Here is a 27,518-nt window from a genome sequence, read left to right as displayed (position 1 = left end):
TTTATTTATTTTTTACTTTTGTTGGGAGGACTGGAATCCATAAATATAAATGGGAAGACCACTGGCCATTATGGGAGCTGTAATTCAACCCACAGGAGGTTCTGATAAAGTGTACGCTGGATAGAGCCCTGCTCTTATAGCTTACATTTATCTGAAATCCTCCATTGAATTACAACCTGCTAATGTCTATTTTCTCACGCGTTATCTATCTGTAATGATAACAAAATCATGCTGGCCCATTCTGATTTTTCTTTCTTTCTTTTCATTTCTTTTTTCTTTTTCTTTTCTTTTCTTTTCTTTTTTTTTTTTTTTTGTGACACTGAAGCTGAATAGCCCCTCCAGCCAGCCTCTTACATCAAAGTGCTTCTCTCCTATCTATCGTGCCTCTTAAGAACAAAACTGTATTCCACTCTTCGGCACACTCTAATCTTTCCATTTCTATTACAATACTTCATTAATTTGACTACCTCATTGCTTTGTAGCTTTGAAGAAGGGCAGAAGTGGAAAACACTTGAATTCACTGTAACCTCTGGCAGGGAGGGTCTGTTCCTCCAAATATTTCAGCTATTTCCTCCCTGCTGGCTTACTATCGTGTTTGAGTTCCTGTGAGGAGCAGATAGGAATCGTGCCCTTCCACCTTAGGCATCGTAAATATCTTTCCGATAATAGATAATTCACCTGATCTCATGTGTTCCTGTGCACTTAAGAGATTCTCAGTGTGAACAGAAAAATGCATTTTGATTTGAGGCATTCCTAGGTTTTATAGGGGTGCTAAATTATATCCCTATAATGGGAGGGGGACTACTTCTCCCATCACCAAATGCCAGCTTTATCTCTTTCTTTTCCCTTTCTTGCACCTTAAAAGAAACATCCGACAAGCCACTCAGTCCGATAAACTGCAAGATTCCCTTGTATGTCCCATGTTTGTGATATTAAATAAATGCGTGTGGGCAACATGGATTATAAGGGTCTTTGTAAAGTAAAGGAATTTCGTTACTTTAAATCTCTGAAAGGAAATGTGAACCTCTGTACAAAGCAGTCCATTCCATTTTAGTGTGCTCTAAAGATTAAAAATGTGTCCTTATATTAAACCTACCATCTGCCTGGGTCAAATTTCCTGGTCTTAATCTCGCCCTCTAGAGCTAACCTGTCCATTTTATCTCTCTTTTCAGAGAACATTTTCCCCCTAAATGTGACTATAGTTATCAGGCTTATTTTAAGTCTTCTCTGCACAATTCCTACAAGCTTTCCTTCCGTGACATGGATCCCAGAACCCTCCCAACCCCAATAGCCATTCTCACAGTGTGTAGCTGTAAAGAAGCCCTCAACAGTAGAATACATTTAAATAATGTCTGAGGGTAGTTTCCCAGGGTAGCAACCCGAGCTCAAAGCTTGGGGCACACAGTGGATTTGGGAGGCAATCCCAGGAAGCTCAAGTTAAGAAGAGTGGTCTCAGCTCTCTCTAAGGGAGAAAAGCCACAAAGGATGAGTTCATGAGCGGATTCCTGCTGTGGGCAGTGGGGCTCCCTTGCACGGGGGACCCTCTGAGAAACCATGTGAAACGCATCCAAAAGCATTCCACCTGGTATTAGGGTGACTGAGGTGTGCTTCCACTGCCACCACCACCACCCCCTACCCCCCCCCCCCCCGCAGAAGGAGGGCTATAGCATGGGCACCTATGCCCGGCACTACCTCTTTGTGCCTGCAGAATGAGCATAGAGTTGAGGGGGAAGCCCTCAGGCAGTGAAAGGGAGAGAGAGACACAGGCTTTTGAGGTAGACAGCTGTGTGTCTACTGGAAACCGCCTTTGTGGGCCTCAGGGGAGTTCCAGCAGGCTGAGGGGACATGGGGTAGGACAAGGAGGAGGGCTGCTACCCTGCAAGGCCGGCCGTAGAAGTACATGAATCTGGCCAGGTCTAGAGCAATGGGAAGGTTGACCTGTGGAACTGCAGAGTTTCAAAGCTGCCCATAAGCATTACAACTTTCTAAAAAAATACATACTAATAATAATTTAGGGGTTATACTGACCAAACAAACTGTGTTAGCCAGGTTTCAATGTCACCCAGCTTGTAACCCTTGCAACAACAAGCAATTGGGATGGTGACAAACTTGAATGCACATCCTGCCCCAAAGAGGCAGCCATTCCTCAGCTCTAGCCAGGTGTTACCATTTAAGAATATGGGCTGAATACTGGGAGAGCTTTTGTTTCTCTCCTTGAGACTCCAGAGATGGAGATTTTATGGGAAATATCTTGCTTTTTAAACACTGTAGAAGGTGAATTTGTTTGAGCCCCACGAAGTACATCTGGGGTTCCCCATCTCCCACACAGTCTCTGCTCCAATAGGAGCAGCAACATCAGCACAGGGGCTATGGGAACCCAGGATATCAGAAGTAAATGAAGGTGTTCATCTATACATTTCTGGACAAACTGGTTTTGCTCATGCAAGCTTCTTCCATAGAAATCAAGGTCCTTCTGGAGCTGAAAACAGACAAACAAAAGAAACAAACAGACAAAAGAAAATGATTAAGGACATGGAAGGAGAGCAGAAGTTGAGCCTGTCTGTAACCCTATCCTCTATCTCTATTGATCTCCACACCATTTTTGGGTTCGAGGGATGGGGGTGGGGGGCTCCAAATAAGTAAATCGTTTCTCCCCTTGTTACTATAACCTAGGTTAAAGCAGCACTGCTTTGCATCAGGAAAATTTAAGGTAGAGCTTTGATCTCCTCTCTGTTAAAGTAAAGTAATGCATTATCCTGACCTCAAAAAAGTAGTCTTAATTAGGGGCCTTGAATGAAATAATTGACCTTGACATTGCTTCAGCCCAGGGCACAAAGCTGTTACCAAATGACTTATCGAGAAGTACGACATGCTGCAATAAGGTCTATTTATTTTGTAATTCTACATTTTGAACGTGAAGCTCCCAGAATGCTTACACCACCAGGACAAATACTAGCTTTGCTGTGGCCAATAAGGAGAAGACGTTATACGAGAATGAAATCTGCGCGGAGATTGTGCACTGCTAAAGAAAAATCGTCTTTGTTTAAACACTAATATTGTCACTATTCTGTACTTACTTCATTTGCATCTTAACATAATCATTTGATTGTGAAGTGTGTCTTCTGTGTGTTGCAGGGTATCTTTTTAAGCACCGGCACCAAGATTGGAAACAGAAAAGTACAGTAAAAGCACGGGATGAAAAGGCAAGTGATTTCATTCTGGGTCCTTACTATGCGGTTGTCCAGTGTGGCCTTGGAGAATTTTTTTAATGATCATCTTTACATTCCTTAAAGCTTTATTATCTTATAAGGTTGATATAATTATCGCCTTACTTCTTAATCTGACCTTGGTTTTTTTGACCTACAAACCAAACTACGATCAATTTTTCTTACCAAGGAAAATTCTGGACAAAATGTAAAGATGACAAAATAATGTCTTTGGATTTCCTAAGACCTTCTTTCTGGTTCCTTTTTGTCTCCCATGACTACTTTCTCCCTCCACATCTCTTCACTCACACTCACAGGACACTGTGTCACACCAGTAAATTCTTACTCTCACCAAATGGGGTCCTCACGCAAAATCTCCAACCAACCATTTAGCCGGTGGTGAAAAAGAACTAACTGGTTGCTGCCCTTTGTTGCATTTGCACTTGTTTCTGGTTGCACAGTTTTACTCTCCTATTTTGGAATTCAAGGAAGAAGTATCCACGTGGGAGAGGTTTTAGGGTGCTAGTAAACAATGATTTCTACTCTCCCTCCGGACTTTGAAAAGGAAATGGGAGTATAACATAGTATAGAAATCTGAGCCTCAATCTTCTGTTGGTTATAGAGACAGACTGTCAGGGCCAGGGAACGATCCCAGATCATCAGTGCACGTAAAACTCCAGACAGCAAACATGTGACTACCTCCTAGGTGAGGTCCTGGGGCACAGAAGTGAATGCAACAGTATCCGCCCACTAGGAATTCATGGGCCAGTCCTGGAGATGCTTGAAGCATAGAGTTGCAGGACAATGCAATGCTTAGACTGGTAGGCCCCCCCCGTAGGGCCTGGTGTGATGATGTCTGGCACAAGCCTACAGACCCCATGGAACTTTTCAAACCTTCTCAGACAGTATGTCCAAATAACCCAGTGAAACCAGGCAGCATTTATTTTTCTCTCCTTGTCTGCCTTTCCTTGCACCTCTCAATTTCTTGTCCTTGCGGTTAAGTCACTACCATTGCTCTGGTATCCAACTTCCCCCAGCACCTGGAGCACAGGCTTTATCTCTGGTTTGGACCTGAAGGTGGTTCTCAGGTCTTTCCCCGTATCCCTCAGACACCTGAAGGCATTCTCTGGCTGTTTATTTAGTTCCAGGTTTCTTTTTGGGGTGACATGGTGCCTCTCGCCCCCATGATAAAAATGAAAAAAAAAAAATCCTCTGAGAACCCAGAAGAGAAACTACTTAATAGAAATAGAAGAGTTAATAACATCTTCAGTAGGGATGTACATTTCCTCTGGTCTTAAAGAGCGAGTTGGAGTTGACAGGAAAGGGGAGAAAGGCAGGCTGCGTAAAAGCAGGAAAGCCAGACAAGCTTGGTGCATTTGGAGGAGAATGAAAGGCTCTCTGAAGAAGTCATCTCAGCAGCTCCCTCATCTGTCATTGGCGGCTGTTTCATAGAGGGGAGTCTTGATGCCAAGTCAAGAAGCCCAGGCTTTATCTCCTTAGGCTCCACGGTCTCCACTCCACCATATATACATGGAAATGACAGAAGGAAATTGCCTTGCAAAAGAGAATTTCAGAAAGAACCTTGCTATGGGGGCTAATTTCATATCATCGATTCTAATAGTTATTGGTAGAAATAACTATACAACTATCTTTGCCCCCAGACCTTTCTATTCTACACGCACACACACACACACACCCCCCAAATCCTGCCAGCATTCCAATCCATCGCCTCTCAATTTGCATTTGGCCCTGAGATTTTTCCTTTAACAATAGGTGGGGCCCATCCTTCTGATTCTAACTTCTTCCCACCAGGCGGCAGAGATTTATCTTGACAAACCGTTTGGAATTGCTGGGGGGAGTATTAATAAAATTTGAACACGCGTCCTACAGCAGTGAAGAGAATACCTGAGAAGTTTGAAAGCTTTCGTGGGAGATTAGAGGCGGCCGTGAGGAAATGTGCTACCCGGTGGTGAGCTCCCAGCACAGATATTTCACTATCCAGGGATCTCTAATTACTAATACAGTACATGAACAGTATGATATGTCCTTACAATTGCAGACGCCTTTTCAAAGATAATCTTTAATAGTTTATTTGACAACCTGTAAAATTATAGAAAATTATTAGTCTTGGGAATTACAAAAATCCCTGTAGTACAGTCAAACAATAAAATTATAATTACCTGTGGGTAATTGAAATTTAACTGTTTTTTTATTGTATATTACACATCAATAGCAACATAAGTTCAAGAGGTTTTTTTCTTCTTTCCTTTTTTCTTACAGAACCTGAGAAAATGGACAGCACTGTTGGGGGCTTGTGAGTTCCTGTCACAGTACTGAGCTTGAACAATTTCGATTAAAGCCCCATGTTTGAGACTGTCATTAGACCTGCATTAAATTACATATCTGGAGTGTTAAAAAATAAAGAGTACAGTAGCTTTTTCTCAGCTACCTAAGGTAGGTAGTTAAGGCCTTGATTATCTTTAAAGATCTATTTTTTCCCTCCACTGAAAGTCATTGTTTCTTTCATTAAACATAAAACACATTTAAGAACATGAAACTGTGCAGACAGGAATATTAGGATGGCATATTCCAAAGTACCTTTGTTCTGTATTCATTGCTCTGGCTTGACTTCTGCATTGTATAATGTGATTTTATTATTTAGCCCTCATTCAGACAAACTGAACAAAATTGGCATCGCTTGGGACCTCGAATCCCCCGGGCTTTGGATAAAGTGGGTACTTGCCTTCCTCCTCGTCTTCATTCAACTTCCCCTCACAACACACCCTCCCCCCAAAAAAAAAATTTTTAAAAGCCACATAAGTGTTTCAAACTGAAGCAGGGTGCTAGCATTTCTGTTACTCATCACTTCTCTTTTGAACGATGGCCTTTATCACAACCTGTCCGGGCTCCACCCTGCTGGGTTCCTTTGTTTAAAGAAGCCTTTTGGTTCTTTGGTTCCTCCTAGCTGAATAGGAGTTTAACTGAATGGGAAAAAAGTGTTGGACCTCTACATGGGGATACAAAGCCATAGGGAGAAGGCTTGGTTCCTTTGCAGGATTGTCTCCACCTGTCATTCCTCTGACACTGCCCCCCACTGCCCCCAGGCTCCATCCTCCTGTCTCTGTATCAGGGTCCTACCCTCTTCTGCCTGTAAACATCATCGCTGCTACAAGGCCTGTGGGGAACCATGGGTGCCCAGGGTAGTCCTTTGAAGCTATTATACAGAAGTAGCAGCTTCAGGCCAAGTGGTCTGACCCAGTTCCTTCTCTGTGGTTTGGAGAGTAATGGGAACGTAGATCTGTTTTTATTTCGCCAGACACTGATTTTCACCTCTTTATCTGGATAGAGGGAAACAGGGTCAAAGAATATGGACGGTTCCAGAATGATACTAGAAATTAACCACTAGGCTAGAGCCATCCTTTCTTCTGTAAGCGGTCTGAGAGATCCGGTGGGGGAACTAGAGGCCACTGGCTTCCGTGGTCACCACTGGGGGATTCATAACACGTGAGACAGAGGAAGGAGGGGGCTACTTCATCCAGGAGTATATTCACTTAGTTACATTAAGTGAACCAAGAGAGAAAGAGAGAGAGAGAGAGAGAGAACAAAAGACAATGAAGTTCAGAAACAGCAGCCTCAGCTCATTTCTTCTCATATCCTCCTTCATTAATTCATTTATGTTGAATTCACATAGATGATGGCAGACAATGTGCACACACGCACACACACATTCCTCTAACCTTTTAGACAGGATATCATCAAGATTTCCCATTTGATAGCTTAAGTCATAATTTCATCCATCTTAAGAACCAGTATCGGAAAGCAAACATACATGAAACATTTCTTTTGGGAAAAGGGAGTCTTCTCTGAATCAGTTTTGTATAATGACTTAATGAGGGCCCTGAAGACATCAAATCTTATTTTCTACACAAAGGTAGATTGGAAAATATGTATACCATCCTGAGCGTTAAATCCATGCTGCAGAGCAATGAAAAGCTGACATATTACCCTCAAGTAGATGAAAGTTCAAGGTGGATAATGTCCCTCTGCTGACTGGGGTAAAAACTCAGCAGTTTGGAGCCCCAGGAATTCATGACTTTGTAAATGTCAATGCGGTGCAATCTTTTAAAGCAGGAACCAGCTCACATCTGGTGTACTCATTCATCTTCTTTCTTTTCCCGCTGGAGCGGAAGCTCCATGAGGAGTGGCACTTTGTCACTCTCATCACTGTCATTGTCACAACCATCCACTGCTCTCACACTTGAAATAAAATCCAGCCCCACATGTGTGGCCCCTGCCTGCCTCTCCACAATTCCCCTCACCTCCCTCTAGCCACCAAGCCCCTTGCTATTCATGAAAGCCACCAGCTTCTCCCACTTTGCTTTTTAAAATGGTCATTCTTTTCACCCCCTCAGACAGACAGGTCTTCCTGACTGCGGTTCTAAAATTTGCATCCCTCCAAACCTGGTATTCGTTTCCCCTTAGTCTGCTTTGTTTTTCTTCATAGTATATATATCACCGTCTATAAGGAGTTTTTAGCAGTGACAATAACTCAGTAATATTCACTGAATGGGTAGAGTTTTGGCAAGTGAAGAACATCCCAGGATGGGACATGAGTATAGACCTCAAAGTGACCCCCCAAGTTACACACCAGGGTTCTTAGGGCCATTAAAAGAAACAGAGATAGCAGGAGGGGTTTGTATAGAAGGAAATAGCTAATCACCATTGAATTGTCTTGATTTGTATACAGAAATTTGTCATGTCTTATTTGTAAAATGGAACTAAGTGATCTATGCAGAGTTAAAGACTCTGCGTTGGGTCCAACAGTTCAGTATTACGTTGGGGAGATAAATGTAGAAACTATCAAATCCATAATAAGGTAAAACCTGGTTTCCACCAATTTAATCTCTATTAAAAGCCTCATAAACCACATTTTGGTAAAAGGGACTAATATCTATCTCACAGTTATGCCCAGCTTCTAACTCAATTGGCATATGTTTCTTCATATTCCTCTTTAAAGAGTCAATGGTTTATGAAATTATCCAAATACCTGAATCCTTCCCTAACCAGAAAAAGTCACTAAATGCAAAAGAATTTAAATTGCACACAGTCCTTAATCCCCTCAGGCTTTCCCCCTCCTCCAAGTGCAAGCTTTAGTTTCAAGAAAAGAAATACATGTATGTAAAGCCCAGTAAATTTTGGGTAGGTGGCTCTATGGTTTTAACTCAATGCCTTGATTTTAACCCAAGCTGTTGAAAGGTGCAGCTTAAAAATAGCCAACTGCTATTTTTCCCACCCCGTCCCATGACTTAATCAATTCCTCTTTCTACTTCAGGAGGACTGAAGGTGGAAGTGTTTTCCTCAGCAGAACCCCCATTTGTGGAGTCTTGTGAGAGGAAAGCCCTATGGAGTCCTGGGAGGGATGGGGGGGGGGTACCTCTAAGACAATACTCTAAATGAGCATTTGTTTCCTGAAAACACTTCAGAATGCTGAATATGCTCAAGATGCAGGCCTTGCAGCTATATGGTGGTCTGGATCTTTCAGTGTAGACAGTGTTTTTTGCTCAATTCAGCTTCGACCAAATCTTATCTTCTGGAAGTTTTGAAAGATGTGAAAAGCATGACAAAGTTCCAACCTCAGGCTTTCTAGAAGAGTCTCACCTCTTGCTGTCAACTTTAAAATGGCTGTCTTCTTCCAAAGACATCAAGCCATTTGGAAACCTCTGCAAGGGCTTTGCAAAATGTATCATGTAGAGGTCAATGTCGCTCCCTCAGTATCCACATCCTGTGGGTAGCAAATTCGTATAGATTCAAGGTTATAAAGGGAATGGATTTCTCCCGTCTGAAGGGGACCTCACACTGTTTCATTAACTTTTTAAGCCTTTCTGACTAAAACCAGAGGCCTGGTTGACAGTCTTTTCACATCCCTTCCAACTCTGGGAGTCCAGGTTTTTGCTCAGGCCCAGATAATTCTCGTAGTGAAAAAGTGAAACTTCTGTTCTAGCTAATTCAGTCTTCGGCACATTTGCTACTGTTTTTTAGAAGCCAGAGGCGATTTACAAGGGAACTTGCAAAGCCATTTTGCCTGAACAAATTCTCCATCTGGTGATTCACTGAACATTATCTCTTATTTCTTAAAGGAAGAAACAAGGAATGGACTTAGAAGGCCTCATGTTGATATTTACCTGCCAAGACATCTTAACTCTGCTGACTCTCCAGAGAGACCCATTTGTACATTTACATTTAAAAACAGGCCTTCAGTATAATTTCCCACTATTCCTTTCCTTCATCTTAGGTGAGTGAAGCTGCAAGTTGAGGCCCTGTCCGCATATAAATACTGGAATAGCTGAAATCCAGGGAGATTTAAAAAAAAAAAAAGAAAAGAAAAAAAAGACCATATTTTTTATTTCGTGAGACCCACAAACGAGTTTGAGTATTTTTTTCATCAGTTGTTTGGTGATGCCTAAGAATATTGCTGCTGCCGAGGCACCTCACCTTGCCTCCTGTGAAGAAAGGGAGTGAGATGCTGAGATTCTTGTTATGCGAAGGGGAAAAAACAGGGTCTGCTCCAATGGAGGAGTGATCTCATCCAGGCTCTGCTCTTTCTTCTGGGATGCTCTCAATTCCCCAAACCACCTCCCCTCACCCTCCCCTCACAACTCCGGTCTTTTGCCTTCTCTTCCTCCTGGTTGCTGGGACACCCTTAATGATCTATTGGTATCCCTGCAGACTTTACTATCACCCTCTTGATCTCTGTGTCTCCTGACTTCCTGAAGCCAGGTGTGCCTTTCCATGTGAGGACCCGATTTTTCTCATCAATTGCATCCCTTCTGCTTCTTCACTTTCCACCTCTAGAGATAATACCTCCCCTATCAAGTTGGTTTGTTTCCTAGCCAGCTTGTGCCTAGGAAAAGAGACTGCCCTTGGCTCCTTCCTCTCTTCCCCAGTGCTGCTTCCCAAAGGCCACATACTGCTTCTCATTCAGCTGATTTTTTTGTGTGTTTCTGTGACCCTTGTTGCTATTTGACTTTGGATCTTGCCTTCTTTTTATAGTCCTCTGCTGTTCACATGGGAGGACAGAATCTGGGCCAGATATATGTAGAAAGAGGGCTAGGAAAAACGAGAAGAGGAACTGACTCGGCCAGGAAAGGGTAAGAGGTTCACAGGACACTGGGAAATGGAAATATTGCAAATAATCTTATATAAAGGAACAAACCAAGACATGCACTCATTTGCTAGTAAATGTGCACATTCATTCATCAGCTCAACACCTGTCTGTAACAAATCCTGTTGTCTCTTTTACAAAATTGCTCAAGATTATTTCTTCTCTCTGTGCAGGATTTTAGACTTACAACCATCCTCCAACACAAATGTGAAATGGCCATTTTCTAAGCCAGAGATGCTTGTCTCTCTTTTACTCATGTTGGGCAAAACACAAGGCCCTGATCTATGGCACAGCCTGGTGAATTTGAAGCTTTTGCCTAGGCTCTCATATAGCATTCACCCAGTCATTTATTCATTCAATCAATCAACCATTTAGCTGATATTTATCAAGCAAGAACCTAGTACATGCCAGTTATTGTCCTTGTACTCTGGAAGTGGCAGTGAATAAAACAAAGTCTCTGGTCTCATGCAAGTTACTTTTTAGAGGTGTAGGTTGGAGGGAGACATACATATTCCTTCAGGTGTTGGTGAATCCTGAGGAAAAATCAGGTGGCTAAAAGAATAGAAAATCATGAGGAGAGAAGATGCATCATTAAGTAAGGTGGCAGGAAAAGGCTCCACCAATATAATAAGTTGTAACTTGAATGACTAAAATGTGGGAGTAAGCCATATGGATTTCTAGAAGAGAGCCTTAGATAATGGGAGCAGGAAATCAATAATCTTCAAGCAGAAGAGTGTGTGGTGTATTCAGAAAATAGCAAAAGGTGGAGTTATCTAGTGGGTCCATCTCTTAGGAGCACCTATAGACCTTGCATTTTTTTCAAAAAATAATATCTACTTCATTATGATCACCTGTTTAGGGCTTATCTTTTCCCTCTAGCTGCACACAATACGAAGCAGGAAATCAACTGCTTGGATTACCCCCACGTCTCCGTGCTTGCTCAGTATCTGGTACATCCGAGGTGTACCATAAATAGTAATCAAATGAATGAGTGGATGTCTGAATAAATTGCCCTATAAAATGAGATAATGCACATAAATCTTTTAGCTCAGTACCAGGCATATACTACACATTTAATGTATTTCAGGAACAATATGTTGCTGCTGATGCGGGTGATGATGATACAACCCAGCAGAAGATGAACTTCTTCCTGAAGATGGAGAGACTACTCCTGGTCTACGGTAGGCCTATGCAGCAAGAAGGTCTCTTTAGCTAATTTTTGCAGAAATACATCCACTGGGTGTGTGCCCTGTGTAACTCCAATGATAGCTGTGGCAGCGGCAAATTCATCTACAATGACATACAGATATAACAACGTCCAAATATACAGTCAATAACAAAAAGGCAGAACTATTCAGCTCTTAGTTTGCTATGGCCTACCAAATAAGGAGGAAGGTATTCAGAGAGAAAACAGCTAAATGATGTAAAATGAAGATTGTCATCCAAGTGAGGGATTCGTGAAAAAGAACATATCTGCGTGAAGTAAGTTCCGCATTACCGGCCCACATACAGAATTAGCAGATGTTGTTCCAAAGATCCAACCCTCACAACTTTTGAAGCATCACATGCAACAGAGAAAGTCACGATTTGAAGTAAGGGAGGATTATGGATCTCAGAAACCAAGGGAACGTGGCATTGTGGTAGAGCCTGAAACATTCTGGGGTTGACGGAAAACAAATCAACTAGTGATGATCCAACTGTGGCTGTGTGGGATATTAGAGCTGGTAAGTGTTGTAGAGGTTATTTCACAAAGCACCTTGCTCTTTTATTTCACAGATAAGGGAAACCCTGTTTTTCGCTGGAACATCTCTCCTAAACTTTTGTCATCAGTGGCGGAGCTGAGAGTAGAACCTAGACCTTCTGTCACAGAAGTAGGTGTTTCTTCAATTACTCTCCATAACTGGTCCCCTGCTCACTCTCTTGCCCTTCTACAATCTATTCTCTACCTAGTATCAAAGTGATCTTTTAAACCTGAACTCAGATCATTTTACTGCGCCTCATAAACTCTCTAATGGTTTGTCCTCACAATTAAAATTCAAATTCCTTATAATGGCGTATGGCACTTCTCTAGCATACAGTGTTGCCTGGCACACAGTAGGTGTTAGTGAATGAATGAACTTCTTTTTTCTCCAAATAATATTATAAAGTTGGCCAATCATCTGCAGAAACAACTTGATTTAAATAAAATAGCCAGTAGTATTTCCTCTGAAATTAACGTACATGATGAAATTTAAGCTGAGTAAAAGTGGGTCAGCTGAATTCAACAATCAACCCAAATAATTTATTTCAGTCTCGATTTGCCAGTGGACAACCACTCATTCCCTCTCTGGCCCAGTCTCATTAGGCCTGTTTACCAGTGATTTTGATGACAATATGGAAAGGAAATTTATGAAATCTGAAAGGCACAAAGTTGGAAAGGATCAGAAATACAACAATCAACATTCAAAAATGTTCTGACAGGCTGGAATTCTGAGCAAATTCCAATAAGATGAAATTTAATAGCAATAAATGCAATGTCCTGTATAAAGGTTCAAATATTAATTGTATAAGTACAGGATGGAGAAACTTGGCTTGGCAGAAATTCATGTGAAAAAGATCTGGAGGATTTAGCTGACCACAACTTTAATAAGACCCATCAGTCTGAGGCAGATGCCTTTAAAAAGTCCAATTCAGAGGTTGCATTAGTAGAAGCCCTTTGTCTAAATTACAACCAGTAATCGTTTTCCTACACTCTGTAGCTCAGACCACATCCGGCATATTTTGTTCAGTTCTGGGTGCCATATTTTAATGGGGACACTTAATCCAGGGGAAGAAAACCAAGATGGAGAAAGTCTGAAAACCAAGTCATGGTTGAAAGAATCAAAATCCAAAGTCATGCCAGTATTTTAAGTTCTACAGGATATTGGAAGAGCTTCATTTTTGCTGTTCTAGAAATCAGCGATATGAAACAATGGCATTCAGTGGTTAGTAAAAGTACTGTTGCTGACAGAAAATTTTTGAATCAGTGACTAAGCGAGGTCAAGGAGGAAGGACACTTCCGTTAAACATAGAGGAAAATTATATGTACCTGGAGTTTTACAATATAATTGCCACCTGCAAGTTGGAATACATAAACTGTTTGCTGCTGGAGATTTCCAAGGCAGTACAGGAGCTAACTATACCTCAGAAGATAAGAACACTGAGGAAATACATCAGCTCTGCATCTAGGACCTCCAAACTGAGCAGTGTTCCTTCCCTACCTCGGTAACTGTCCAGAGTGGTCATCTCCAGAGTCTCTTTCAATTCCACAGTCCATAATTCTCTGTGTATGGAACTGGCTGCCTTAAAACTGAAATCATTTCCCAAGAAACTTGACTTATTGTCTTCAAATAAAAAGTCAGATGCTACTCTGGAGCCTGCAGAAAAGAAAAAGAAAACTTTGTCTCTTTTGGCAATGATATCTAAAACTTAGCAACCCAAATAAAGAAACAGTTCCTAACCAGCTATCCCTGCCAGGGCTCAGCACAGAAGACACAGAGAAATGCCCATCTCCCAGTCTTTCCAGAAAGAGGCCTATGTGCATAGTTTAAAAGCTGCTGCCTGAGGGTCAGGCTTCTAATTTTGCAGGCATCTAGGGGCCAATTGCTTTTCTCCCCAGAGACCAGGGCAGCCTGTGGACACCCAACCCTGACCTCTCTCCCTAGCCTGTTCTGTTATTATGTTTGTCCCTTTAGAACTATAAAACTGTTTTTATTGCCATGGCTTCAAAGTCCTAATATCCAAGCGTCAAGTCCCCAGTTTTGACTTTTTTTCAAAGATATTCATTTTTACATTTAAGTTTATAATATTTATCAAGTTTCTTTTTAAAAATCCAGCTGATACCTTGATAAGGATTGTTTTGAAATTATAGGATAATTTGACCAGAATTAATAACTTTACAAAGTTAGACCATTTCACCTATGAGGATGGGCTAAACTTAAATCGGTTCTTGTATTTTTAAAATTCTTTCCAAAGAGTTTTCATGTGTTTTTTAACAATTTAATATCCAGATAATTAATAGGTTTGGTTGTTTGGTGGGGATTTTTTTCCATTGTCAATGGAATCTTAGTTTTTCTCAAATTGTCTCCAGTTCATTTTTATATAGTCAAAGAACACTATTAGTTTTGGAGGAAATTATCTTCTGTTGGGCAATCTGGTTTGATTTTCTCTTTAGTTTTAATAACTTGCCTTATTTTGTTTAATATTCTAGGAAGAATAATGAAGTTTTGACTTTTCTCCTAGTCTTACACCTTATAGTTCTTTTATTGCCTATGCAGTTGCTAATGGCCCACAGTACTACATTACACAATAGATAACAGAATACTTTTATTTTTCCAAACCTTAAAGTGAATCCACTTAAATCTTTTCCTTTGAATATGTGTTGCCTGTTGATTTTTGTTATTTAAAATCCTGCAATAGCTCTCCTTCTAGAGGTATAATTGAATTATAGATAATATTGAACTACCTTTGAATTCTCTTAATAAACCATTAATCATTTTATTTTTAATCCACTATTAGGAAAAGTTAGTAATTTATTAGTATTAAATTTATTGGTGTTTAGTATTTTGTAATGTATTACAATTCAAGTGGAGTATATTTTTTGTAATGATCTTATTTGATTGTTTAAATTCAGACTCTTCTAATTCTATGAGTGAGTTGTTTTGACTTCTCTTTTTTTCCTGTCCTCTGAAACAGCATTTAAACAAGGAAAATAATGTATTTCTTGAAAGCTGTTCTGTAGAACAACTAAATGTGGTTACTCCAAAATTATATATATATATCTGCTCAATAAAACATACCACAGAGTGAAATCATAGTTTAAAGATACAGAAGATACTGTAAAATGAAACAAATATTTTGACTATATAAAGAACTTATGGAAATTAATGATTCAAAAGAAAGAGGTCACCCAATTGTGAAAAATGGAATGAATATGAACACAAGTTTCAGAACGATAAAAGTGAGTGGTAGCAACTAAAGGATAAGATGTTCGAATTCATTAATAATTAGATAATTGAAAGCCAAAATAAGAAAGAGATATCTCTTAATGCCCAGGAGATTTACAAAAATTAGACCTGGGGATCCCTGGGTGGCGCAGCGGTTTAGCGCCTGCCTTTGGCTCAGGGCGCGATCCTGGAGACCCGGGATCAAATCCCACGTCGGGCTCCCGTGCATGGAGCCTGCTTCTCCTTCTGCCTGTGTCTCTGCCTCTCTCTGTGTGTGACTATCATAAATAAATAAAAATTAAAAAAAAATTAGACCTGTATAATGGCAAATATTAGTAGAGTTAGAGATAAGACTTCTTGTACTCTAGATGATGGTGATGCTGTTGTGATTTCCTGGGCAGACATCCAGCAGTATCTGTCACAGAGTATTCACATGCCTATGATCCAGCAATACAATACAGTGAAATTCCATAATGGACATGTTCTGTGGTGTTTACTCTAGATTTATGTGGGGTAGTGTAAAATGGAACACAAGTTATCTATAAAGGAGGTAAATATGCAAGATGTAAAAGATTCCCACTGTGGAATTTTATGTAGCAATTAGAAATAACCAAATGGACAGATTCACACACACAGGAACGTAGATGGATCTCTAAAGCACAGAGATGAAAGGAAACTCTAAGCACGATGTCACATATGTAATCAAAAACATACATACACACAAGATACCATATATACTTCCAATGTTAAATTCAATCTCAAGCATATATGTTAATTATTTTGAAGTGGTTGTTATGAGAATAAGGAAAATGGGAATGGCAAATGAGAATAAAAATGCGTATATACTTCACCTATATTCTTACACACACACACACACACACACACACACACAGTCATAAAACAAGAAAGAGCCTGGCATCAACCTGTAAGAAAGTGCCACGACCTGAGAAATATGATTAATCAACCATCTGTACCTGCAATAAAACAAAATAAAAACAACAAAAGTGTTTCTCAGAACCCAAGAGACTTCAGGAAACAGGAAATGGAAAATTGTCAGAAATTCAGAAAAAGACTGTCCCTTCCCACATGTCTCTTTGTGCATTAGCCTTGTACTTCTCTCACAGTAGACTCGGTTTTTCTTTTCCTACACATGGCAAGAATTCCATTTTGTATATCTTCCACATATTTCTATCACCTCTGTTCAAAAGACCAGCCTAGGGACTCTTGTGTGACTCAGTGATTGAGTGTCTGCCTTTGTCTCAGGTCCTGCTCCCGGGGTCCCGGGATCGAGTCCCACGTCGGGCTCCCTGCATGGAGCCTGCTTCTCCCACTGCCTATGTCTCTGCCTCTCTCTCTGTATCTCTCATGAATAAATAGAAATAAAATCCTAAAAACAAAACAAAACAAAAGACCAGCCTAGATTGACTTTGAGGAAAAAAATGGAATTCACAAGTAAGATCGATGAATATGGTAGATAAGACATTTTTGTTATTATAAAGATTTAAAACTGTATCTAATGTAAAAATTGCATCTAATGTATTTATGAGAAATAAATTGACAGTTTCCAAAGATGAATTCCAGTTATTAATTTATTCCATTATATCCTTAAGCTCCTGAAAGAAAACTTTTGAAATTCATTATTTCTTTAGTGGTTAAAAAAAAATTTATTTTAAAGATTTTGTTCACTTATTCATGAGAGACACAGAGAGAGGCAGAGACATAGTCAGCAGCAGGAGCAGGCTCCCTGTAGGGAGCCCGATGTGGGACTAGGTCCCAGGGCCCCAGGGTCACGACCTGAGCCAAAGGCAGACCTCAACCAACTAAGCCACCCAGGCATTCCTAGTTGTAAAAGTTTTGTATTTCATTTCTTCTTTCCTTCCTACATTACTTTCTCCCTTTCATCTTTTATTCTTTTCTTCCCTTTCATCATTCACTCTCTCTTTTCTTTCACCTTCCCTTCCTCCTTTTTCACTTCCTTTTCCTCCTCTATCTCTGTCTCTGTCTCTGTTGTCTATCTGTATATCTCTATCTCTGACTTTATGTTTATCTCTCTTCTTTTCTTTCTCACTCTCTCCTTTGTCCACAGTTTCAACACCAAAAAGTTCAAAAAAAGTGATGCCTGATTGGATCACATAGTCTACTAATTGACTTTTAGGGAAAGGGAGTTTTCAAAATGATTTTTCTTTAGTAACATGACACAGTATTTTCACTGTTGTCATGAAGCTTTTGTGTAGGCTTCCTGTGAATGCAGTGCCACCACGTTTGATAGATTTGGTTGTCTTCTGAAAGTTTACAACATATCCTGAAATCTAAAAATCCACATCTCAGCTGACCAAAGACTAATCAAATATTTCTCAACCAGTGTCTCTTCCTCTCCTGATTTGAAATAAAAGTTTTGAGCTGCGCATTATATTCAAGTAGAAGTATGGGCAGCAATGTTGCCACAATGCTTACCATTTCACTGCCCTCCTCAATGATGAAATGAGCCGAGATACTAGCTTTGGAAACATGATGCTTCCTGGCTATTTGTTGCATCCATCTCACTTCATTGAGTACTCCAAGCGAGGAAGTCTTGTGGAGTGTGAAATAATAGAGACATATGATGAGCACTTTAAAATTCAGAAAACCATTCAAAAACACCCACCATGTAATTAAGCTGTTTATTTTTATTTTCAGTCTATTAGAATTGGTTGAATATTTTCACTTTAGCACCAGCATGCCACTGAGACCACAGGGTAGGGTGAGAGGGTGTTTACAGCCACCAGCATAGTATCTGAAAAGGATTTACTTCTCCCTTCCCACACCACATTCATGAAATTAAGTAAAGGATTATTTACATGTTTGTTTTTCACAAAGATAGTGAATTGTTCACTGGCTACTGCCTCTGCCTTCATTCTCTTAGTGAGTATTAAAAAAGTTAAGTTTTGTTTCCTGTAAATGGTGTTATTAAATCACAGAAAAAGCCAATTTCCAAGAGCTTGTTGGGTAGTTGTAAAGATTGCTGTAGGGTTCTCTCCATGAGCTCCAGAAAAGATGTGGGGAGAGGTTTCACAGCCAGTTGCTTTTCCTCTCCTAAAATATATGCCATTGTTTTTAAAACTAAATTTCTTTAGTTATGTATGTATTTGCTCGAATGGAGGCTCTGTCACGTTGAAAATCCTTCCAAATGTCTTCTTCATCTATAGCTTCAAGGTATAGCTTCTTGTCTTTATGTCAAAAGTATGAAATTCGGAGTTCTTTTTTTAGACATTCAAACTAAACTGCTTCCTGGTAAAAAGGTTCTCAGAATCAACTCCACCAGAAGTCACGCTTAAAGAATTCTCCTTTAACTTTCATAAAGTATGGTTCTGATATTAATGGCACCCACCGTGCTTGTCTAACCTGCTAGTCTTTCCTGCCCCCCTGGGGTAAGCCCTCTGATCCCAGCAAACAGATAATCCCCTTTCAGGATATGTTCATTCTTGCTTCTTATACAGTTTCCTGTCTTCCTGATTTTTATCTTCACATAAAACAAACAAACAAACAAACACCCAACCCCACCAACCCATCAACCTTCTTTGATTATTCCTGCCAAACAGCCCTTTCTCATCACTGCATTACTCCAGTACACAGGGTCATAAAATATGCCATTTATATAATTCCTTGCCTTGTTCTCTGGTTATTTTGAACACACTGTATGCTAATAAGGGCAGGGAATCTGTTGACTATTGCTTGATTTTTTTTTTTAAGCTTGTCTACTGCATAAGGAAAAGCTAGACAAGCAGAGGACAACTTACCAAATACTTTTTAACTCAGTAAGTGGCTACCTGGTGTAGTCATTGCCTTAATTGGTAGAATATTTACCTGTAATTAACTTTTATTTCTCAGAAATTTAAATATCCAGGTTATAAAGCAGAGACTGATCAGCTTATATCAAATGTGTCTCTGTGGATAGCCCCTCTCTGCCTTTTCTTCCCATGTAAAGTCTGGTATAATTTAAGAAATAATAGTATTTTTATTGTGTGATATTTCAAACAGAGAAACTAGAATAGAAAAATAAATATTGAGGCTTAATTATGCAGCTTACAAATAAAAATATTAAACACTACATGCCAAGCATTCATCTGAATTTTTACACATATTGACTCATTAAATTCTCAGAACACCCCTATTATGTGGTACTATTATTATCATCCTGATTTTCTGAGTGAGCATGGAGTTAAGTACTTTGCATAAAGTCACACAGATTGTAGGTAGCAGAGGACAAATTTGAAACAAAGCACTCTGGTTCAGAACCTGTGCACATAATTCTCATCCTACACTACGTTTTTGCTTTGCCTTTCCATTAAATCCTAACATTATGACACATTTGCTTTAGACTTTTAAAAATAGCATTCCCTCTGTAAACACCTTTCCAGTTCCATTCCATAGACTTTCTCAATGAGATGATGATTATTATTAATTCAATGTTTATCAGTCCCATGTGTTTTTGCCCTTTTACTTGTGCACTTATATTAACTTTTGTGTGTGTATTTGTGGACTAATACTTTTGAAAGATTTAAAATTTTATTTAAATATGTATCATTTGGCAATTTGGCAATTGCCTTAATTTTACTCAACATGTTTTTTTAAGATCTATTTCTATTGTCGTATATGCCCTTGGCTTCTCATTTTAACTGATGTCTACTGTCCCATGGTAAATATATCATGAATTTCCTGCTCATGGACATTTGTGTTGTTTCTAGGTTTTTGCAATTAGAAACAGTGCTACAATGAACATCTTATATGTGTCTTCTTCAGTTCATATGCTTGACTTATTTTAGGGAGTATAACTAGGAGTCAAATTACCAGGACATAGATTATGACATTTGATTAAATGGCTTTCCAAATCGGTTATACCAGCTTATAGACCCACTAGTCTGAATGTGGAGGTTCTGTTTCTCCACTTCAATGCCAACATTGGTGCTCTTAGACTTTGTATTTTTGTTAATTTTGTGAGTAGGAAATTGTCTCATTATTTAATACTTATATTTCATGAGTACCCGTTGAGGCTGAAATTCTTTTCATTTGACTCATATTCACTGTTCCTCTTCTGTAAAATGGCACTTAAATTCTCTGCTCATTTGTCGTTTTTATTAATTTGCAGAAGTTATTTATAGATTATTAATACTATACTTTTATTTCTGTTAAATTTTTAAGATAACTTCTATTCAGTTTAATTTCTTTTAACTTTGGTTTCTTTTATAATACAGATATTTAAATATTATATGTGGTCAAATTTATCAATTGTTTTTATTATGGTACTTATAATTTGATGGATTTTATTTAGTATAGTCACAAAGATATCCAGCCATATTTCAGAATATTCCTATCACCTTAAAAAGAAACCCTATACCATTTATCTGTCATCTCACTATGCCTTACCCCCCACTCCCATCACTAAGAAACTACAAATAGACTTTTCATCTCTATAGATTTCCCTGTCCAGAACTTTCAGATTAATTGACTGATATATGGTTTTTGTATGCTTGGCTTCTTTTGCTCAGCATAAATGTTTTCAAGATTCATCTGTGTTATAGCACATTTTATTATTCCAATCCTTTTTTGTTGAATAATTTTAATTTTTCATCATATGGACATACTAAATTTTGTTCATTTATCCATTGATGGACATTTGGGATGTTTACACATTTTGGCCATTACAAATAATACTGCTATAAACCTTCATGTATAAGTTTCTACATGGAAATGTTTTTATTTGTTTGTTACATATGTAGGAATGGAATTTCTGGGTCATTTAGAATCTCTATTTGATGGTCTTAGAAATAATCAGACTATCTTCCAAAGTGGCAACATCATTTTATTTTCCATTAGTATATGAGGGTTCTGATTTCTCCACATCCATACCAGTTCTTGTTGAAGGTATAGCTTAGAAATAGAGCATTTGACTATATACCAGTTATTATTTTAATTCTAGCTTTCTAGATACATTTGCCTGAAGATAATGTTGAATATCCTTTCATGTGCTTTGTGACCATTTTTAAATCTTCCTTGGAGAAATATCTATTCAGACCCTTTGCCCATTTTTAAAACCTTTAGTTGTCTATTTACTATTGAATTGTAAGAGTTCTTTATAAATTCTGGATACAAATCCCTTATCTGATACATGCTTTGAAAATATTCTTTCTCACTCTTTGGAGTGTCACTGTTTTGATGGTGTCTTTTGCATGAAAATGTTTTCTTTTGATAAAGTCCAATTTATCTATATTTTTCTTTTACTACTTGTGTGTTTGGTATCATATCTAAGAATTCATTGCCAAATCCAATGTCATGAAGATTTACAAATCCCTGTTTTCTTCTAAAAGTATTATAGCTTTAACTCTTATATTTAGGTCTTTGATCCACGTTGACTTAATTTTTGTAGATAGTGTGAGTAAAGGGTTTGACTTTATCGTTTTGCATGTGGTTACCCAGCACCATTTTTGTATTATGGCATATAATTCTCTATATATGTTGCTGGATTTGGTTTGCTAGTTTCTGTTGAGGGTCTTTGCATCATATTCATTAGCGGTATTGATTTGTATTTTTCTTTCATGTGTGTGATGATGTTGGCTTTGGTATCAGGTTAATACTGACCTCACAGAATGAGTTGGGAAGTCTTCTCTTTACTTTTTGGAAGAGTTTGTGAAGAATAGGCATTAATTTTTCTTTAAGTATTTGGTAAAATGCAGTGGTAAAGCCATCTTGGCCTGAGTTTTCCTTTCTTGTTAAGTTTTTGATTACTGCTTTAATTTCTCACTTGGTATAAGCCTATTGTCTATTAGGTTGTCTATTTCTTCTTGAGTCAGTTTTGGTATTTTGTGTCTTGCTAGGAATTAGTCCAGTTAATCTAATTTGTTGGCATGCAATTGTTTACAGTAGTTCTTTATAATCTTTTTTTTTTATTTCTATAGGGTCAGTAGTAATGTCTTCTCTTTTATTTATAATTCTGAAACTTTGATCCTCCTCTCTTTTGTTCCTGACAATTTAGCTAAATGTTTGTAAACTTTGTTGATCAAAACACCAGCTTTGGCTTCATCAATTTTGTCATTTTTTTCTAGTCTCAATTTCATTAATTTCAGCTATAATATTTATTATTTCCTTCCTTCTGCCTTCTTTAGATTCAATTTGCCCTTCTTATTTTTCAGTGTCTGAAAGGGGAAAATTATTCATTTGACATACTTCTTCTTTCTTAATATAGACCATTACTGCTATTTATTTCTCTCTCAACACTGCTTTAGCTGCATCCTATAAGTTTTGGTATGTTTTGTCTTCATTTTCATTCATCTAAAAATACTTTCTAATTTCCCTTCTGATTTCTTCTCTACCTTATTGGTCATTTAGCAGAGTGTTGTTTAATTTCCGTATTTTGTGAATTTTACAATTATTTTCCTGTTATTAATCTCTAATTTTATTCCATTGTGGTTCAGGAGCATACTTTATGTTATTTCTGCCCTTATAATTTATTGATATTTGTTTTATTGCCGAGCTTATGGCTTATCCTGGAGAATGTTCTGTGTGCATTTGGAAAGACCATACATTCTGTTGTTTTTAGTTAAGTGTTCTATGGTTATCTTTTAGGTCTAGTTGGTTTACATTGTTGTATAGTCTTATATTCCCTGGTTCATTTTCTGTCTATTTGTTGTTTCCATTAGTGAGTGTGGGGTATTGTAGTCTTCACTTGCTGTTGTGGAACTATTTCTCTTTTTATTTCTGTCAATTTTTGCTTCATGAATTTTGGCACTCATTATTATTTAGTGTATATGTATATAGTTATATTTTTGATGGATTGACTCTTGTATCACTATAAAATATCTCTATTTCTAGTATTATTTTTTTTTTTGTTTTAAAATCTATCTTTTTTCTGATATCAGTGTTGTTTCTCGGGGATGCACAGATTTGGATGTGTTCATAGCCACCCAGAATGATAGTGGCATTGGTAGGACTCTCCCTCTCCTTCCCTGACCACATTTAGCTGTTAAACTCCACTAATTGCCCACTGATTATTGCATTTAATAATGCCCTGGGATATAAATTGCTCTACAAACTAATCCTTGCAGGTTTTGGCTGCTTTGAAAGAGTAGTTTCTGAGATCAGGGTTTGATTTTTGTTCTGATCCTTGGAGGGCTCTTCCCAGTTGTATTGTTCCCTGTTCTCTTCTGCAAACTAGTTGGCCTACAGTTTAACCTGTATCTTCAAATCTCCTCCCAATTGCCTTGCACCACAACCTCTCCTGTTCTTAAGAGTGCCTTTAGGCTTGAATTTCTTCATTCTAGCTTGCAAAAGAAGGTAGTTGCCTAGAAAGAGATACAGAGCTATCTGCATCATGGCCTGCTTTTCTCCCCAGTCAAAAGTCTGTGCACCAGGGATCTGAGGGAAGGGAAATGGCAAGTATCTCTTCAAGGTCACCTCTATTCTGGGAATCAACAACTCCATGGGGAGGGAGCAGAGAACTGAGATTCTCTCAGCTTGCTTCTTCTGGTGTGAAACCATGGTCCATGAGCCAGAGAAAGAGTAATTTGGGTAGCAGTGGAGCCTCCATTATACATTGGAGGCTGGGTGCAAAGAATGAGTCCCTCTTTCTCAACTGCTCTAATCTGGGATCTAGCCTCAGCCATAAGACAGTTGGGACTGGATTAAAAATGCTGGCATTCTGCTCCTGCTAGGAAGAAGACCTCTCTCTGCGTCCTGGGTGGAGAGGGAACCTTGTGTTCTCAGTGACACTAATCTGGAGGGGAATCTCCCCCTCACAGAACTGGAGTGGAAGAGAGAGAGAGAGTGATCTTGGTTGAAATACCATATACTCTTATTTTTATTACCAAATTTTCATAGATATTTTTCAATAGTATCTTTATAAGCTCTTTGCCCACTAAGAATTCCAGACACTTTCATTTTTTTAAAAAAATAATTTTCACCAGTTTCACTGGGGAGCTGGCCAACATTTATCTCATACTATCATACTGGAGGTTGATCTCTTAGCCCATTTTAATATCTTTGTTTTACAAGCTTTATAGATATTTCAGGGTTTGAGTTGCAGAGTATTTAGGAGGCAAAATATATTCTTAATACTAGATGTAGACATACAGACAATTGAGTGCACTGACCTGGTTAATAATCAGTCAATTCAATCAAAGCAATTTCACTGAATTAGCCTCTTTAAGAAAATAATATTTTCCAAACTAGCCAGGTATCTTGTGACATGTTTTGTAATATATTTAGAAACATTTTAATAATATCTCATTTATCTAGTTACTATTCATCCATAAGTTCTCTTCTCAATACACCTGAGAAATAGGAAACAATCAAAACCAGTCTTAAGCGGCTAAAAGAGATGTGTAAAATTAGTGTACTAAATGTCATAAACAATATGTCAGACACTCACTGCTATTTTGGAAAAAGTTTTACCAAATCTGGTTTCCCAGTTAAAAGGTGAGAAGAACATTAAAAGGAGTAGCGAGGGATCCCTGGGTGGCACAGCAGTTTGGCGCCTGCCTTTGGCCCAGGGCGCGATCCTGGAGACCCAGGATCGAGTCCCATGTCGGGCTCCCGGTGCATGGAGCCTGCTTCTCCCTCTGCCTGTGTCTCTGCCTCTCTCTCTCTCTCTCTCTCTCTCTCTCTGTGTGACCATCATAAATAAAGAAAAAAATATTTTAAAAAAAGGAGTAGAAGTACTAGAGAAGGTGCAAGAATAGAAATGATGAGCAAGAGTAGGTTAAAAAATTATATGTTACAAATAAAAAACCAAACAGACTGCTATCTATACATTGAAATTTTCTGAGTACACCACAGAATCAAAAATTAATTAAGACAGCGATTGACTTTATGAGTGATTAAAGAACATTTAGTATACACTAAGGAAATGAGGATACCTTAGAAATATTTCCATCAAAAAGAGTTAAAGTAAGACATGCTAATGTTTAAGGGGGAGCTTCAGTTGTGTAAAACAGTAGAAAGAGGAGCTGATTTTTTTCATGATAGCTGTGACACGAAGTCCTTCTATGTATCATGGAACAGCCATGGTGGACTTATTTTGGAACATACCAGCTAGTCTATTTGACAGACACTAGATGAATATTTGTACAATTAATTAATGAATCAGGTAATTAATTAATTTTAAAACTATTAATCTACTAAAATATTTGGAGTTTATCAGAATTGACTTTATGATAAACTTTGATATATACAAAGGGTACAGTACATGATGATTGCATATGCCACAGAGCTTCCTGTGCAAGCCATACATCTCAGCCATCACTAAATATCATCACTTGAAGCTTTCATGCTTTCAAAAGTTTTTGAGTGAATACTTTCACTTCTCTTCCCTTTTGCTTCTTTACGTCAATTGTGAACACACTGGGTTTTCTTTTTGAGGATTTGTTTTTCTTTCCTTTTTTCTTTCTTTTTTCTTTTTTTCATACCAAAGAAAGGCTTATCATGTATTGTAACAGAGAATAGCTGAGGTTTGTGGCAACGACACATGGCAGCCACTGAAGATGCAACTGGCTCTAAAACAAATCTCATTTGAGTTTGAGATTTTTGAGCAAGAAAGTAGAATGAAACCTGGCTTCAAACATTAGAAACCCAAAAATGTGGAAAAAGGAAGATAGCATTCAGAGAGAAGAAAAAAGTAGAGACCAAACCAATGGTCCAAACAAGTATCCCACTCTCATTGGGTCAGGCAGGGAGGCAGCGCTATGCTAGAAACAGTCCAGGAAGTAAAGGAGAGTGTAGGGAGGCTGGAGAAAGAACCTGGAGTGATTTCTTGAGGAATGGCAGTCTGGGTCAAACCCGGTTTCATATGTGCATATGGCTATATTCAGCCTTAGTGCTCACATGGAGGCTAGGGCAAGAATAAATATGCAGACTGACACATGCTACCTTTAATGTTTAAAAGTCATAAATCAAGTTAATGAACTGTTAAATAACATGTATTCGGTCTTCCTACCTTTAGATGTATACCTTCACAATGATCCCTAAGCTCAGATATGATCCTAGAATTCTTGGATTCTTTGGAGTTCCACGGAAAATGATGGTGTAGAGAGGGCCAGCCCACAACTCATGGCCCTAACCAGCCCCCTTTTCTTTCTTACCCTTACTTTATCCTGCACTATTAGAAGCCCTAGTGTACGTGTGGAAGCATCTCAATGCATACAGCTCATCCCCATCCACACTCCATACCAACAGCACCCCTTGGCCCCTCTGGCCTGGAGGCACATACCAGGCAGTTGGGGAATTCAGAATCCTGATACCTGGACCATTTTCTAAAAGGGTTGTTACCTTAGCCTCACAAACTCTTCCCGCTGTGGGGAGAAGTATGAGCTGAGAGAGCTAGAGCAAGAACTTCTAAAGCCCAGGGTAAGGCAGGGCCCCTCTCTCCCATAGCTAAGGGTAGTTAATACTGGCTATAATTGTTCTTCTAGATCTTATAGAAATCCTTAATTCTCCCTATCTTTTGAAGTGCTTTACTACTATTCACCTAGGTTGGACACCTCAGCCCTGCCCAAATTAAAAAAAGAACAATTAGGATAGTTGTAACAAAATGGTAAATATTTTTCCCTTTATTCCTTAAACTTGGTCCTGGGAGAATTACTAGGATTCATAGAAAACTTTAATTTCTCTTGGTTTTCTATGTATCAGCTTTCCAAACATCTTACTAATTTTTATTTTTTATTTTATTTTATTATCTTATTGTTTTATTATCTTATTTATTTTATTATCTTATCTTTTTAATGGGCTACACCAATTGATTATTTATAGAAAGCTCTTTGAAGGTAGAGCTATCTTACTTTTTTTTTTCTTAGAGCCTTGCACAATAGATGCTCACTAAACATTTGTTGAATACTGTAGCACCTATGAGCCAGAGATCAACAACAAAAAGGTAAAGTTTGCTAAAAAACACAACAAAACTGTGAGCACGGATGCACTTCCATATTTCCTTGTTTTTGTGGCAAGAGAGTAGCTACTTAGAATAATTGAAATATTCAATTATTTATTGCCTGTGAATTTCATTTTTTTGGAAGAAATCATGATTGGTGCAGTGAGAGTAGTTTGGAACAGATAACAGGGGGAAGAGCGTTGGTCATCACAAACATAAAGCCATACACAGAGGGGCCATTCCACAATTAGAACACACTCTTCTGTAGAGGTAAACCAAGGCAGACTGGGTTG

General features: G+C 38.6%; 2 long non-coding RNA genes across 25 annotated transcripts in view; one reads left to right on the top strand and one right to left on the bottom strand.

Moving 5' to 3' along the window:
• Nucleotides 1-1,667: 1,667 nt before the first annotated feature.
• LOC102154794 overlaps nt 1,668-27,518 on the bottom strand; it is a 32,401-nt gene continuing 6,550 nt past the window's right edge. The window contains exons 2-6 of one of the 9 annotated variants that reach the window (XR_005366041.1): nt 17,787-17,903; nt 13,608-13,763; nt 8,865-8,988; nt 5,112-5,306; nt 2,201-2,479 (exon numbers count right to left, since the gene is read on the bottom strand). This is a non-coding gene — a long non-coding RNA (uncharacterized LOC102154794). Of the gene's footprint in view, nt 2,480-4,745; nt 4,761-5,111; nt 5,307-8,864; nt 8,989-11,461; nt 11,659-13,607; nt 13,764-15,550; nt 15,611-17,786; nt 17,904-27,518 lie in introns of those variants that run through there. The other 8 variants (XR_005366042.1, XR_005366039.1, XR_005366044.1 and 5 more) reach the window with 8 other exon arrangements.
• LOC102154692 overlaps nt 5,023-27,518 on the top strand; it is a 160,221-nt gene continuing 137,725 nt past the window's right edge. For 14 of the 16 annotated variants that reach the window (XR_005366082.1, XR_005366080.1, XR_005366079.1 and 11 more), the window contains exons 1-6: nt 5,023-5,175; nt 5,487-5,660; nt 9,344-9,498; nt 10,257-10,354; nt 11,456-11,549; nt 12,145-12,239. This is a non-coding gene — a long non-coding RNA (uncharacterized LOC102154692). The remainder of the gene's footprint in view (nt 5,176-5,486; nt 5,661-9,343; nt 9,499-10,256; nt 10,355-11,455; nt 11,550-12,144; nt 12,240-27,518) is intronic. The other 2 variants (XR_005366084.1, XR_005366078.1) reach the window with 2 other exon arrangements.

The sequence above is a fragment of the Canis lupus genome, chromosome 10 (genome assembly GCF_011100685.1).
Source record: "Canis lupus familiaris isolate Mischka breed German Shepherd chromosome 10, alternate assembly UU_Cfam_GSD_1.0, whole genome shotgun sequence".
Lineage (NCBI taxonomy): Eukaryota > Metazoa > Chordata > Mammalia > Carnivora > Canidae > Canis > Canis lupus.
The sequence above is the reverse complement of the archived record's forward strand: the minus strand, read 5'-3'. Positions and strand labels throughout refer to the sequence as shown.